The 14,520-nt window shown below is 50.5% G+C and overlaps 1 protein-coding gene and 1 long non-coding RNA gene across 3 annotated transcripts in view; one reads left to right on the top strand and one right to left on the bottom strand.

The window, feature by feature from the left end:
- EPHB2 (EPH receptor B2) overlaps positions 1-14,520 on the top strand; it is a 219,985-nt gene that overhangs the window by 5,030 nt on the left and 200,435 nt on the right. The window lies entirely within an intron of this gene.
- Positions 544-1,586, bottom strand: LOC147377354 (uncharacterized). The gene is made up of 2 exons (XR_015137325.1): positions 1,511-1,586; positions 544-805 (listed from the first exon to the last, which is right to left on the bottom strand). It is a non-coding gene; the product is annotated as an uncharacterized LOC147377354 (long non-coding RNA).

Consider the following 14,520-nt stretch of genomic DNA (forward strand, 5'->3'; position numbering starts at 1 on the left):
CCTAACCTCTGGTCTGCCAGGGAAGTCCTGAGGTTTTTGTTTTCCCTGTTTGCTGCGGCAGCCGGGTGCCCTGAACTGAACCCAGTCACCCGGTGCCCTGAACTGAAAGGAACTAAGGAATGCTGAATGAATGAATGAATGAGTGTGGAGTGAACAAACAAATGAATACATTATATTGTGCTATACAGTAAGTGTCGGGAGAATGATACAGAGACGAAGGAGGGAGTCCCTCTGGCCGGGGAGATGAAGGAAATCTTCCCAGAGGGAGAAGCAGAGGGCAGATGTGAGCAGAGATACAGAATGCAGGAAGATGTGTGGGGATAATAACGAGATCAGTTCAGCCAGAGCTGAGGATTCAAATGGACCGGCGGCAGCTCTGTGCCAAGCAAGTCCACTCCTTACGGGGTCGAGGGAGACTGCCCGCCCCTTCCCCCCATGCACGTCTTGTACTGTCCCACCCCCAGCCCAGCCCTCTGCTGGGCCCACCTCTTGGGCATTACCTATCTAAGATCCAGCGACCTTCAGTGGGATTAATTTAGAATTGGTTTTCCTTTTATGTTTATTTCTCCTGCTTCTCATTTTTAAAGGAGGCTGCTTTCATGTATTCGTCTTAGCCAGGAAATCAGGGCTTAGATTTAAAGCCCGAATGCTGTAGAATTCAAAAGCAAGTTGACTTATTCATTTATTCCTCCATCCATCCATATGTTTTAAAAGAGTCGCCAGGCACCCTCTTCATGTCAGGTGCTGGGTGGGGAGAAAGGATTCCAACTTCAGTGGGAAACAAGGGTGGCCAACTTCCAGGACCCTGTGGGGCAGAGAAAAGGCACAGCCTTTCTGGGCAATCAGACCTGGGTCCAAACCCCCCAGCCCTGCACACTGTGTGTGCCCTGGGCAAGGAGCTGGACTCCCATTTCCTGAGGGGTTCCTGGGGACACTCACACAAAGTGTCAGGCACACGACGGGGGAGGAAGAGGGGAAGGGATGGTTAGGGAGTTTGGGATGGACATGTACACGCTGCTTTGTTTAAAACAGATAACCGACCGACGAGGACCTACAGGGAGCTCTGTTCGATGTTATGTCACAGCCTGGATGGGAGGGGAGTTTGGGGGAGAATGGATACATGTATGTGTATGGCTGAGTCCCTTTGCTGTCCACCTGAAAGTATGACAACATTATTCATCGGCTGTACCCCAATATAAAATAGAGTCAAAAAAAAAAAGAAGTGTCAGGTACTTGTCTGTGTAGAGGTTGTTCTCAGCCCCTCCAAAGTCCTTGTCCTTGGAGTGAATGCCTGTGATCGGTGATAGCTGTGTCCTAATTCACTTCCCCTCTTTCTGGCATTTAGACTGTTCAGTCCACAAACCAAACTTCAGTGTCTCCCCCAGCCCAGCACACAGACTCCCAACTGCTCCCGCCTTGGAATGGCAACCCCCCAAGTGTGAGCAGGCCCAGAGCCCCATCTCTGCCTCTTTCTTCAGGGCTCTGTCGGGGGAAAATACTTGCTTCTTACCATGGCAGGGAATTGGAAGAGGGGCTCTCAACTGGGGTCCACAGGCCTTAGTTATGGGACCCTGGGATCACCCTGAAATTATAATAGAATGTTGGCTGTGACCATAGATTTTCCTAGGAAGCGGGGTCTTAGCTTTCAGAAGATTCTCAAAACAGTTGTGAAAACACAAGCCCATACCCAGGCTCCCAGTGAGGGGGTTTGAATCCTTGGTTGGTCCTGAGACCCCACTGCCAGCTCCCTCTGCCCTGCCATGGCCCCAGACCCTCCCAGGGGGCGGGGGTTGTCCTTCCTAATGCCTTTGGCCGCCTCCACTTCATCAAGGTTCTGCATCAACCCCAAAGCCAGGGTGGGGGCAGGTTGTCTGGGCAGCTTGCCGGGGACTCCGCAAGGCCGAGGGTCACAGCTGGTCAGCTTGGCCTGCCCAGAGCTTACCTATGAGCTTAGGGTGGAGGTCGGACCCCTGCAGGCAGAGAGATCCATAAAGGAAGGGGCTGAGGATAGAACTGGCCGGTGACAGGAGGCCTGGGCTGGACAAGGGAGGGGGTGCCCTGCTCCCTCTGAGGGTGGAGGGGTGAGACCAGGAGAGCCTCCAGGCAGTGGCGGACCCGGTCTGCACCTCTGACCAAAGCCCCATCCCATCCTGTGGCCTGGCCTGCTTGCCTGACTTTGCTGGAGATTTGATAGATCCAGCTGGAGCCCAGGGATCAGTAACTTTTAACTCTCTTCCCAGGTCTTTCCGTTGGGCAGGTGGGGACTCCTGGGAAAGAGGAAGAGAAACCTCAGCAGGAAACTGGAAAAGGCCAAAACGAAGTGAAGTCAGTCTGAGTTAGTGCCCACCAGCCCAGGCCGCCGGCCTGCTGGTGAATGGAAGGAGACTTGGTAGGGGGAGGGCAGGGCAGGGCAGGGCAGAATGTTTGCACACCTCTCAGGGATGGGGTGGGCCATTGATCTGACAGCACCTGGAAGCTTCCTGATTGGGATCAACTGTCTGATAAGGCTGCCTTGAAAGCATTTTAGGGTTTTAGGGCCTTTTAAAGCAGGTGCCTTCCGGAGGGTGAAGAGGAGACACCTGTCTCCCAAGTGCCTCTGTATCACCTGCAGCGAGGGGCTTGCTTAGACCACCTTAGCCTGGGCCGTGCTCAGTGAGCTTCCTGGAGCTATCTGGAGCCCTGCCGAAGCCCCCTCAGGATAGGGGTATCCTCAGGGAAGAGACCTTGTCTGCTCTGTGCCCTTGAGCAAGCGGTGTGCTGTCTGAGCCTCAGTTTGCTGATCCGTAAACTGGGGATACTGCCTGTCGGAGGCTCGTAGTGAGGGTTAAATGAGGTCCCGTATACAGCGGCCAGCAGAGCAGCCTGGTCTGCGGCCCTGCCGATGTTTATCCGTTGTCAGGACTGTGAAATGTCCACACCCTTGTTCCCTGCCAGACTACTTGCTCCTGTCTTTGAAATCCCAGAGCCCTTTGGCCAAGCCCTGACCACTGTCTTGTTCCGTAAACAGCAGAGCCTAGGGGTCACAAGGATGTCTGGAGTCAGGCTGCCTGTGTGTCCTCTGGTCGGTTATTTAACCTCTCTGAGCCCTGCTTCCCTCACTTCTTTTTTTTTTTTTAAGGTCACTTTCTATTTATTAAATAAATGCCTACCAAGCTCCATGCGTTTCACATACAGATATATCATTCAGTCCTCATGACTGCCCTGTGAGGTAGATCTTTTGTCCCCATTTCACTGGAGCTTAGGTGATCTGCCCAAGCCCCCTCCCTTCTCAAGTAGTGAAGGATTTGATGTTGGGACTTCTGGAGTCCACTTGTCCCCTCTAGTTGAATTTAGGTGAGCTCTCAGAGAATATGTGTTTTCTTTTTTTTTTTTTTTTTAGTATAAATTTATTTATTTTAATTGGAGGCTAATTACTTTATAATATTGTGTTGGTTTTGCCATACATCAACATGAATCTGCCACGGGTGTACATCCTGAACCCCCCTCCCACCTCCCTCCTCATCCCATCCCTCTGGATCATCCCAGTGCACCAGCCCTGAGCATCCTGTATCATGCATGGAACCTGGACTGGTGACTCATTTCATATATGAAATTATACATGTTTCAATGCCATTCTCCCAAATCATCCCACCCTCGCCCTCTCCCACAGAATCCAAAAGACTGTTCTATACATCTGTGTCTCTTTTGCTGTCTCACATACAGGGTTATCATTACCATCTTTCTAAATTCCATATATATGCGTTAGTATACTGTATTGGTGTTTTTCTTTCTGGCCTACTTCATGCTGTATAATAGGCTCCAGTTTCATCCACCTCATTAGAACTGATTCAAATGTATTCTTTTTAATGGCTGAGTAATACTCCATTGTGTATATGTACTACAGCTTTCTTGTCCATTTGTCTGCCGATGGACATCTAGGTTGCTTCCATGTCCTGGTTTTTAGTTCTTGAGGTGGCTATGATGCATGAATGGGTTAGTCCATGAAAGATGAATCTGCATTTGTAACTGAATGTGTATCTTGCATGTGATGAGTGCACAGTAATATTAACTGTGGCTGTTATTTCTCAAAACCAGTGGGAAACTGCATTCAGAGTAGGGGGATGTGGGTGCCGTTTTACTCGAGGACTCTGTCTGCAGCTCTCCCCCCATCCCTCTTCACTTCACCCCAGGAAAAAGCCAAAGATACAGAGTTGAGTTCTATCTGACTCTTGCTGAGTAGTTGAGAGCTCCCTCCAGCCTACCTCTTTGCTTCCCATGCAGGTTTTGCACAAGAGCCCATCCCCCCTCCAAGTCAGCCTCCCTTAACCCCAGGAAAGGGACAGGATCTTCTATCACTGCGACTTCATTCTTGACCCTTGGCCTCCCAGCCACCAACTTCCATGAAAAAGTGAAAATGTTAGTTGCTCAGTCGTGTCCAACTCTTTGCAACCCATGAACTGTAGCCCGCCAGGCTCCTCTGTCCATAGCATTCTCCAGGCCAAGAATATTGGAGTGGGTTGCCATTCCCTTCTCCAGGGGATCTTCCCAACCCAGGGATTGAACCTGCATTGCAAGAATCTGCATTGCAGGCAGATTCTTTACTACCTTGAACTACCAGGGAATTCACACCAACGTCCATACATGATAATAAAAATAGCCAGATGCTCTGCTTAAAGACATTGTATTGGGTTGGCCAAAAAGTTTGTTTGGGTTTTCCATTAACAGGTTATGGAAAAACCCAAATGCACTTTTTGGCCAACCCCATATACGTCATCTCACACAACCACCTCAACAGCTGCCCTGGTGGTGTTATTGTTGTGCCCATTTTACAGATGTGGAAACTGAAACTCAGAAAGCACCTAGCCCAAGGAGGGAGCAGGAGGCAGGGATTCGAACCCAGGTCTGGAGGACGTTGAAGCTCCTGCTCTGCACCACCGCCTTCCAGCAGCCTCTGGAATGTACCTCTCAGCTCAGAGAAAAGGCTTGGCTCTGACGAGGGTCTCCAAGGCAGCCATCCAGCCTCTGACTCCATCAACATCCTGAGATAATGCAAGTGGGAGGGTTCTGGAACTCACAAACCTGCCATAAAAAAGCAATCGCTGTCATAATGGTCAGAATAATGTTGTTCTAACTTAGACAAATCGGGTGTTAACTCATTACATTGTGAGGGGTGCCTCCACAGAGAACAGAGGCTGTGGAACAGTCACAGGGCCATTTGTAGCTGGTGTTTCTAAACCCATTAGCTCATTGGGTTTTCACAGCAACCCTATGAGTGGGCAGGAACCATGGGGCCCATTTTAGAGATGAGGAAACAGAGACCTGGGGGAATAAGGCGACTTGCTGGAGGGCAGTGGCCAGACCATGCCCGAAGCCCAAGGCGGGTCTCAATGGCTCAGAGATTCTCAATTCAATTTGAATTCCTAGCCAACATTTAAAAATCAGGAGAGTTTACAGAGAAATCCTGTTTCTGGCTTTGTGAGAAGTCAGACAATCTGGCTTCTCTAGGCCCACATTCCCACATGGCCACAGTTGGCTGGAGCCAAATAGTGACTGCCTCTTCAGACAGCACGTGAACGTGGGCTGGGGGGGCGGGGAGCTCTCCATCGGCTTGCGTCACACATTTGTGTTACTTGCCTGGGTCCTGCAGGGTTCAAGTTTGTCTTCTAGATCCGCCCCGCATCTCCTGTTGGTGGTGGTGGTGTTTAGCCTCTAGTCTCTCTTGCGATCAGGAGTAAATTGCTTCTCCTCCCCAGGTTTTGGCTACCTCTTCTCTCAAATGAGGGGGTAGGGCTCAGTGGTTTCGGAGGCTCCTTCCAGCTCTGGGATTGCATGCCCGGTGGCAGGCTCCAGGCAAGGAGGGGAGAGCTAGACAAAGGCCAGGGCTCTGCCCCCAGGACGTGTATCAGTTATCCATTGCTGCCTAATAAGCCACCCCAAAACGTACTGTCTCAATACAACAGTGATGTATTATTCTTCCTGATTCAGTGGAGTGGCCGGGTGCAGCTGGGCATTTATTCTGCTCCATGTGGTGTCAGCTTGGATCACTCTTGAGCTTGCACTCAGCTGGGCTGTGCTGGAAGGTCTCCCGTGGCCTCTCCTACATCTCTGAGGCCCTGGTAGGGAGGGTGGGAAGGCCCCCCTGCCTCGCCCCCTCCCCGTTCAAGATTGCTCACCCGTCACTAGTCTAGACCGAGCTTTCCACAGCGGCTAGCTCCCAAGAGGGTAAAGAGGAAACCGGAAGACTCCTTGAGGCCTGGACTGTGATGTCACAAAACATCACCCCTGCAGTCGGAGCAAGTCACAGAGCCATCTCAGATGCATCCCAGGCCTCCTCATCCAGTTCAGAGACTGGGGGGATATACGCTGGGCTCAGTTTTCTGTTCAGTCTTTCAAAGGAAGCACCGTGTGCTGCGAACGGTCTAATACACAGCATTCGCCTGTGTGTTGCCCCTGGTCCTCAGCGTGTCTTTGGAGGTGATGCTCGGCCCCCAAACACCCACTTCACTGTGTACACACATCTTGTGTTCCGGGCCGACCTATGGTCCAAATGTAGCTTCAGCAACCCCCTCCCTCCCTCTTTTTTTTTTGGCCTCACTGGTCTTTGTTGCGGTGTGTGAGCTTTTCTCTAGCTGTGGTGTCCGGGCTCCCTAGTTAAGGTGCACACACTCTGTAGTTGCGATGCACGCATCCTCTGGCTGTAACGTGCAGGCTCTCTAGTTGACGGCATGCAGGTTCTCTAGTTGTGATGTGCCGTCTGTTTGCGGTGTGTGGACTTAGTTGCCTGGTGGCATGTGGGATCTTAATTCCCTGAGCAGCAATCGAACCTGCATCCCTTGCATTTGAAGGCAGATCCTTAACCACTGGACCCACCAGGAAAGTCCCTCAGCCCCTTAATGGGAGGCGGCTTTCTGTTTAGTGACAGCAGGTATAGGCCGGTAACCACACTGAGGGACAGTCCACCCCAGGGAGTTTCTAGTCCCGCACAGGGTGTGGGTAACAGGGAGCCAGAAACCTCTTGCCCTGCCTGCTCTCCGTCCTGTCCCACCGCTGCACTGACTTCCTGTGCTGTCCACTGCCCCGGAGAGAACAGCGACCCTCCACTTCACCATGTCCCCTGCCCAGCACGAGGCCTGGCTCATGATATGCACTGAATAGATGTTTGAGCCATAAAGTGAAAGTGAAAGTCGCTCAGTTGTGTTCAGCTCTTTGCAACTCCGTGGACTACACAATCCATGGAATTCTCCAGGCCTAGGGATACTGATACTGCAGTGGGTAGCCTTTCCCTTCTCCAGGGGACTTTTCCCAACCCAGGGGTAGAATCCAGGTCTTCCGCATTGTAGGTGGATTCTTTACCAGCTGAGCCACAAGGGGAGCCATGGTAGCCCAAGTCATAGCTATTCAGGATCAGGCGTGAGAAGGAGGCCCTGGGCTGGTAGAAATGAGTTTGGAGGATGGGGCTAAGAAACCCTTGTGGCCTGGGGCAGGTCACTTCACCCCTCTGGGCCTCAGTTTTCTCATCAGTAAATAGGGGATCATGATTTAACCACCTCAGAAGGCCATGTCAAGGAGCATCTGTGTTCTTCATTCAACTATAAAAGAACATGTAAACTAAGATCCTAGAAGCTGTGCAGTCCAGAGAAAAAAGAAATCCTTTGACACAATGCTATAAGTCAACTCTACTTAAATAACATTTTATAAAGTGAAAAAACAAACAAAAGAACCTGTAATGAGGTGACTGTGGTCTGTCACCCCCGCCCTGGCTGGGGGCCACCATAGGAGCAGGGAAGCGCTGGAGAAAACCGAAATGTCTGAAGGCATTGGTTGGCCAGTTGCTGTCAGACCTAAGTTGGGACTACAGGTCGGCACAGGGAGATATGTGCACGTGGTGAAGTGTTGAAGACCATAAGCAACACATAAGCGAGTTTTATTGTCAAACAGTTAAGCAGGAAATGGGGTTGCTGACTGAATAGGAATCAAGCCTACACAGATAATACAGACACAGTCCTTCTGATACACCATAGTCTCTCTTTTATTTTTAGAAAAAGCTAAAAATGTGTTTGGGTATGTCTCTTGTTTGCACAAGGGAAGCTGAATTATTATTTGGGGCTTTAGTTTTGTTACTCAACGCCTAAGTCTTAGTCTTTTAATAAGTGAGTTAATGCTGCTCATGTTTATTGATGTAATGGATGTGTTGGGTCTCAACTCTGTTGTGATATTTTTTGGGGTTGGCCAGACGAACTTTTTGGCTGACCCAGTGTGATGATATGTACTTTATTTGCTGCGCTTCTTTTTCTACAAGATGTGCATTCTTTACTCTGGTTTATTTAAATGTGCTTGGTATTTAGGAAGGTTCATGGTTTTGTTCCGGTGGTCACCTTTGTACTTATGCCTTCTTCCACAGTGTCTAATATGCTGTTATAGCATCCAGTGTATTGTTTCTAGAATTTCCATTTATGTCTTTTTTATATAGCCCTTGTCTCTACTGACAGAGAAGGCAATGGCACCCAACTCCAGTACTCTTGCCTGGAAAATCCCATAGACAGAGGGGCCTGGTAGGCTGCAGTCCATGGGGTCGCTAAGAGTCAGGCACGACTGAGCAACTTCCCTTTCCCTTTCCCTTGTCTCTACTGAGCAGATTCAGTCTTTTCCTTCTTGAACTTATTAAACAGAGTTATAGTAAAATAAATTAACAACCAACCAAATCCTAAGAGTCCTGGCCAGAGACCCTAGACTCTTGAGTTGGCCAGGTTGTTAATGGATATTTGACAGACAGCAGTGTGCCCAGGAGGGTACATATCTTGTCTAAAGAAAGCAAGTGGGACTTCCCTGGTGGTCCAGTGGTTCGGATTCCATACTGCCACTGTATGGACATTGGTTCAATCCCTGGTCAGGGAACTAAAACCCTGCATGCCACATGGCACAGCCAAAAACATAATAATAATAACATAAAGAAGGCAGGTGCTACCCACTCTTGACCATCTTGCTGTGCAGGGATTGGGGCTCAGTTTTGCCAGAACTTCTGGTTTGCAAAGTTCTGACATTTATGGAAAAACTTGTTGTTAAATGTTTGCTCAACTCTAAAATACAGTCCTGGCCAATCTAAGTCATATTTGTTGGCTGAATTGGGCTCAGGAGCTGGCAGTTTCAAGCTGAGGTGTTTTGGACAGAGAAATAGCAAGGGCATTGTTACCTCCATTTGACTGATGAAGAAGTTGAGGTTCAGGGGGCTGTAGTAACGTACCCAAGGCTACACAGCTGGGAGCCACAGGCTTCCCCGGTGGTGCAGTGGTAAAGAATCCGCCTGCCAAAGCAGGAGATGCGAAAGACGCAGTTCTGGTCCCTGGGTCGGGAAGATCCCCTGGAGGAAGAAATGGCAACCCACTCCAGGATTCTTGCCTGGAGAATCCCATGGACAGAGGAGCCTGGCGGGCTACAGTCCCATAGGGTTGCAAAGAGTCAGATATGACTCAGCATGCACACACGAGCGTGCACACACACACACACACACACACCCCCCGCTGGTAAGCAGTGACATTGTCAGAAGTGCCTCTTAATCTTAAACTGGAGAGTCTTCCTGGAACTTCCCTCCATGGCTTCTGTTTCCTGCCTTCCAGGACAATCCAGGAGCAGAAGCTCCTTCTGGCAGGCATCTACGCTATTTAAAGGCAGAGAGCATGTCTTCCTTCCATTTTCTTCTTCGTGGGCAGAGTTGGTGCAATGGGAGGTGTGTGTTCTTGAAGTAGAACCTCTGGCTCTAAAACTTACAAACAGCCTGACCTTGGCCCTTTTAGAAAAATTTAATTATATTTGGCCATGCTGGGTCTTTGTTGTAGTGTGGGGCTCTCTCTAGCTGCACTGCACAGACTTCCATTTTCGGTGGCTTCTCTCGCGGTGGATCACGGACTCTAGGCGTGCGGGCTTCCTTAGTTGCGGCCCACAGGCTCTAGAGTGCGTGGGCTTTGTTGCCCCATGGCAGGTAGAATCTGAGTTCCCGGAACAGGGATTGAACCCACGTCCCCTCCAGTGGCAGGCGGATTCTTAACCACTGGACCTCCAGGCAAATCCCAGGCCTCGGCCCCTTTTAACTTAGTTACCTCTTTGAGCCTCAGTTTCTTCCGTGGTAAACTGGAGTTAGGAAAGTTTCACAGAAGGCGACTTCCACGATGCTGGTCGAGGAACAGCCAGGCGGAGAAGTGGCAAGGCAGGCAGGCATTCCGGGCAAACAGCAGGACAGCATCTGCAGAGATCCGAAGGGGAGGCCCCGGAGCGCGTGGTGTCTTTGGGAGCTGGAAAGAGGCCTGTGCGGCTGAGAACCAGGCACGCCAAGCACCGGGGCGGGGTGCAAGCTGCCTGGGCCCAGCAGGCAGAGAGCGTGGGGTCAGCACTCCCATTATGGCGACGACATATGTCCACAGCACCAACTTGTCACTTGGCCTGAGTCCATGGGAAGCCGGAAGGACAAAAAGCATCTGAACGTGTAAGTGGGGAGAAAGCGGCTTAGCGCACAGTGGGATGCGTCCCGCCTGAATGGGGGCTTCTCCGCCTCTCGCGGGGAGGCAGAGCCTGGGAACAGCCCCGGCCAGAGCCTGCGGGGCCTTTCTGGAACCCACGAAAGGCCATGTGGCCCAGGGAGTCTGTTCGAGTCAGGGCCCCAGGGCGGGATGTCTTCGCGAGCCTGTCCCCGTCAGTGTCAGCTGTCACTCCCCACGGCTTCAAATGGCAACTCCTGCCGCTCTCAGGAGAACAGTCGAACGCACTCCCTAGATACCAAGGAGGCCCTGATGCTGGGTGTTCCGGGGCCGCCCCGGAGCTCAGCCCCACGCCAGCAAAGCACAGGGCTCCTTCTGAATGGCCTCTGCTGGAGTTGAATGGGTTCCGATGAGGCCCGGCCCATTTTGGCCTGGGTCCAGGGACACAGGCGAGTCAGGAGATGCTGGGGCAAGATCCTGGACTCTGGAGATAGTCAGGCTGTCCACATCCTGGCTCCTCCACTCACTAGTTGTGTCACCTTGGGTAGGTCATTTCCTGCTCAGCCTTGGCTTCTTATCTGGAAACTGAGGATAATATCACCTACTGCATCATGTTGTTTCAGAAATTAAAAAAAAAAAAAACCAGGTGTTTTTGAAAAGCAAGTGTTTACCCAACCTCTCAGCCTCAGTTTCTCAGCGGTTCAATGATTGATAATAATACCAATAATTAAAACAGTGTTCAGTCGTGTCTGACTCTTTGCAGCCCCATGGGCTATAGCCCACCAGGCTCCTCTGTCCTTGGAATTTTCCAAGCAAGAATACTGTCGTGGGCTGCCATTTCCTACTCCAGGGGATCATCCTGACCCAGGGACGGAACCCACATCTGCTGCATTGGCAGGCGAATTCTTTACCACTGAGCCACCAGGGAAGCCCGTCCTTTACCTAGATTCAACATTGGTGAACATTTTGCCATATTTGTATCCCTTTTTGTATGACAGTACCTGTATGTGTGTATTTTTTTTTCTGAACCATTTGAACATAAACTGCTGATATGGGCAAAGAACTAACGTTGACTGAGAATTGATACGTATAGGTCTAAGGCCGACTTTCTTAACCACCATCTTAGATCACTTTGCCTGGCACACAGTAGGACTTGAAAATTGGTAGCACTTGGGAGGAATAGCTGGTATTGCCTACAGCTGACCAGGGAATCCCCCTGCATTACCTCATTCAGTCCTCCCTGTAGCCTAGGAGGAAACTGTTAGCGGTGTCTTCCAGTGGCTGAGGCTCTGCACTCCCAATGCAGGGTGCCCAGGTTCAATCCCTGGTCAGGGAACTAGATCCTACATGCCACAGCTAAGAGCTTTCGTGCTGCAACTAAGGATCCTGCACGGTGCAGCAAAGATGCCACAGCGAGCATCAGAGATCCCACACGAGGCAACAAAGACCCAGCCCAGCTAGCTAGCCAAATAAATAAGGCTCAATAAATAAGACTCAAAAATTAAGTAACTTAGAGCAAAATGGGAGGTTGGGATTTACACCTGTGTCTGCTTGACAGCAGATCCTGCCGCACAAAACTTCAGGGACCCGCTTCCCTCCCATCAGGTCTGCCCTTATTATAGCCACCAGGGCGGCACATGGCAACTTTGCTCCCAGCAGTAGATGAACACAGGCCTTTCTCTCTGGGAATCAAGAGGGCATTATTATAGAGGCATGTGGACTTGGAGAAATTGGGGACTGGCCCAGGGTCCACAGTTAACTAGGTAATTATGAGGACTCAGGCCTTGGGATTTCTAGAATCCAGCATATTTGTTGCCCCTTGCCTGGATGCCCTTTTCACCTTCTTTCTCTGGCTGCTCTTTAAGACCAAGCTCGAGTGTCTCCTGCCTGAAGCCTGCTTTGACCTCTCTGACCCCTCCCCTGTCTGTGTGTAGAGTTGGACTGTCCTCGGTGACCGCTGTGTTCTCAGTGGCACCTTGATACATACCTCTTTTATATCGCCTCGGTTAGACCGTACAGGGCTTCCCTGGTGGCTCAGAGGTTAAAGCGTCTGCCTCCAACGTGGGAGACCCTGGTTCGATCCCTGGGTTGGGAAGATCCCCTGGAGAAGGAAATGGCAACCCACTCCAGTACTCTTGCCTGGAGAATCCCATGGACGGAGAAGCCTGGTAGGCTACAGTCCACAGGGTTGCAAAGAGTCGGACATGACTGAGCGACTTCACTTTAGACTGTACTGGGTACTGCATCAGCATGTCTGGTTTACCGCCAACCGTCCTGGGAGATCCTCAGTCATACTGGTTGAATAGACTACAGTTGGAGAGGTAAATAGCTGAGCAGTTGGATAGGAGCTTGAGTGATTGATGGCTGGTTGGATAGAGGATGAGTGCATGGGTAATTGCATGGATTGGATGGTTGGGTCAGTAATGGGCACGTTGATAGATGGATCGAGAGAGAGAGAGCAAAGGATGGTTTTATGGCAACTGAGTGGATTGGATGGGTGGAGAGATGGTTGGATGGGTGGAGGGGTTGGGATGGATGGACGGATGGATAATAGCAAAATTGTTGCACATTTTAGATGGTTGGTTGGATAAATGAATGGAAGAATGAACAAACCTGAAAACCCAGAGTGCATTTCTCCCCCTCAGATTCTCTTTGGCATCTAGATTGTGATATTTCCTTTTTCTCCACTTTCGGGACTTAAAAAAAGAGCTGGCAAACTGCACACTCCCCAGGTTTGGAGGAACCTTCTGAGCCTTTGACTGTGGATTTGCCAACGCTTCTGCACTGGGGAGTTCCACAGAAGTTGGCCCCCAAAGTGAATTTCTGTAAAATAAATCCCATTTTCCCATTGACTTGGCTCACACTTTTGGAGCTGTGTTCCTGCTGTCAGGGGCTGGTGCTCTTAGAGGCTGGTGACAGGTGGGGAAAGAGTTGGAACTCCCGGGGGCATCAGCTGCCCTGAGCTTCCACTTGCTCAACCTTGAGAGCAGCCTGATGCTGGCCAGGAGCACAGGAGCTTGGAGCCAGGGGAACAGATTTGGCATCTGTTCCCAGAAACCTCAGCTGCCAGTGGGATGCTGTGCTGCTAGACTTCTGGGAGAGCACGCTCAGTCTCCTCCAGGCTTATCTGTTTCCATTCATCTGTCCATACGTCCTTTCTTCTCGCCCACAGTCCTAGCTTCTTTCCTTCTCCCCATCCATCCGTCCTTTCATACTATCTGTTCATTCAGTAGTCATTTATGAAAGCCTCCAGTATGCTGGGACATAGAGAGGAATTCATCAGAACTGACATTCGCAGGCACTTCCCTGCTGGTCCAGTGGTTGGGGGCCCACTTTGCGGTGTGGAAGACGCGGGTTTAGTCCTTGGTCAAGGAACTAAGATCCCGTATGCCCCAGTGAAGGATCTCACACGATGCAGCTAAGACTCAATACAATAAATAAAAATGTTTTAAAAAAAAAAAGAAGAACTGACATTCTCATGTCAAGGAGTGACATCCCAACAGAGGGATCGGTGACTTCTTCCTATTCCTTCTTTTCCATCTCTTCTTTCCCTTCACCTTCCCTTCTCTTTCTCCTCTTTCTCTTCCGTCATCAGCATCAGGAGAAGGAAATGGCAACCCACTCCAGTGTTCTTGCCTGGAGAATCCCAGGGATGGGGGAGCCTGGTGGGCTGCCGTCTATGGGGTTGCACAGAGTCGGACACAACTGAAGCAACTTAGCAGCAGCAGCATCATAGCAACTGCTCACCACTGAGTCCCTGTCGAGTACTAGGTGCTATACTGGCTGCTCTTCTGACACATTCTTATTTATTCCCCTCAACAACCTTGGATCATAGTTAATAACACTGATTTTGCTGATAAAAAGGCAGGTTCAGAGATGTTCAATGATGTGATATATAGGGTGTGAGATGGAATATTGTTTATTGCAAAGGGGAAATGTCTTCCAGCCTGGGTTGGTGGAAGGCATGTTTAGCCCAGTAGGATTTGTGGCACGCAGTCAATGGAATGGAGAACATTCTTAGCAGAGGGGACAGCTTGAGCAGAGGCCGAGAGGCTGGAGCAGGGCAGGTTTG

Source organism: Bos grunniens, chromosome 2 (genome assembly GCF_055505025.1).
Source record: "Bos grunniens cultivar Pamir isolate PY7600 chromosome 2, Bosgru_T2T1.0, whole genome shotgun sequence".
NCBI lineage: Eukaryota > Metazoa > Chordata > Mammalia > Artiodactyla > Bovidae > Bos > Bos grunniens.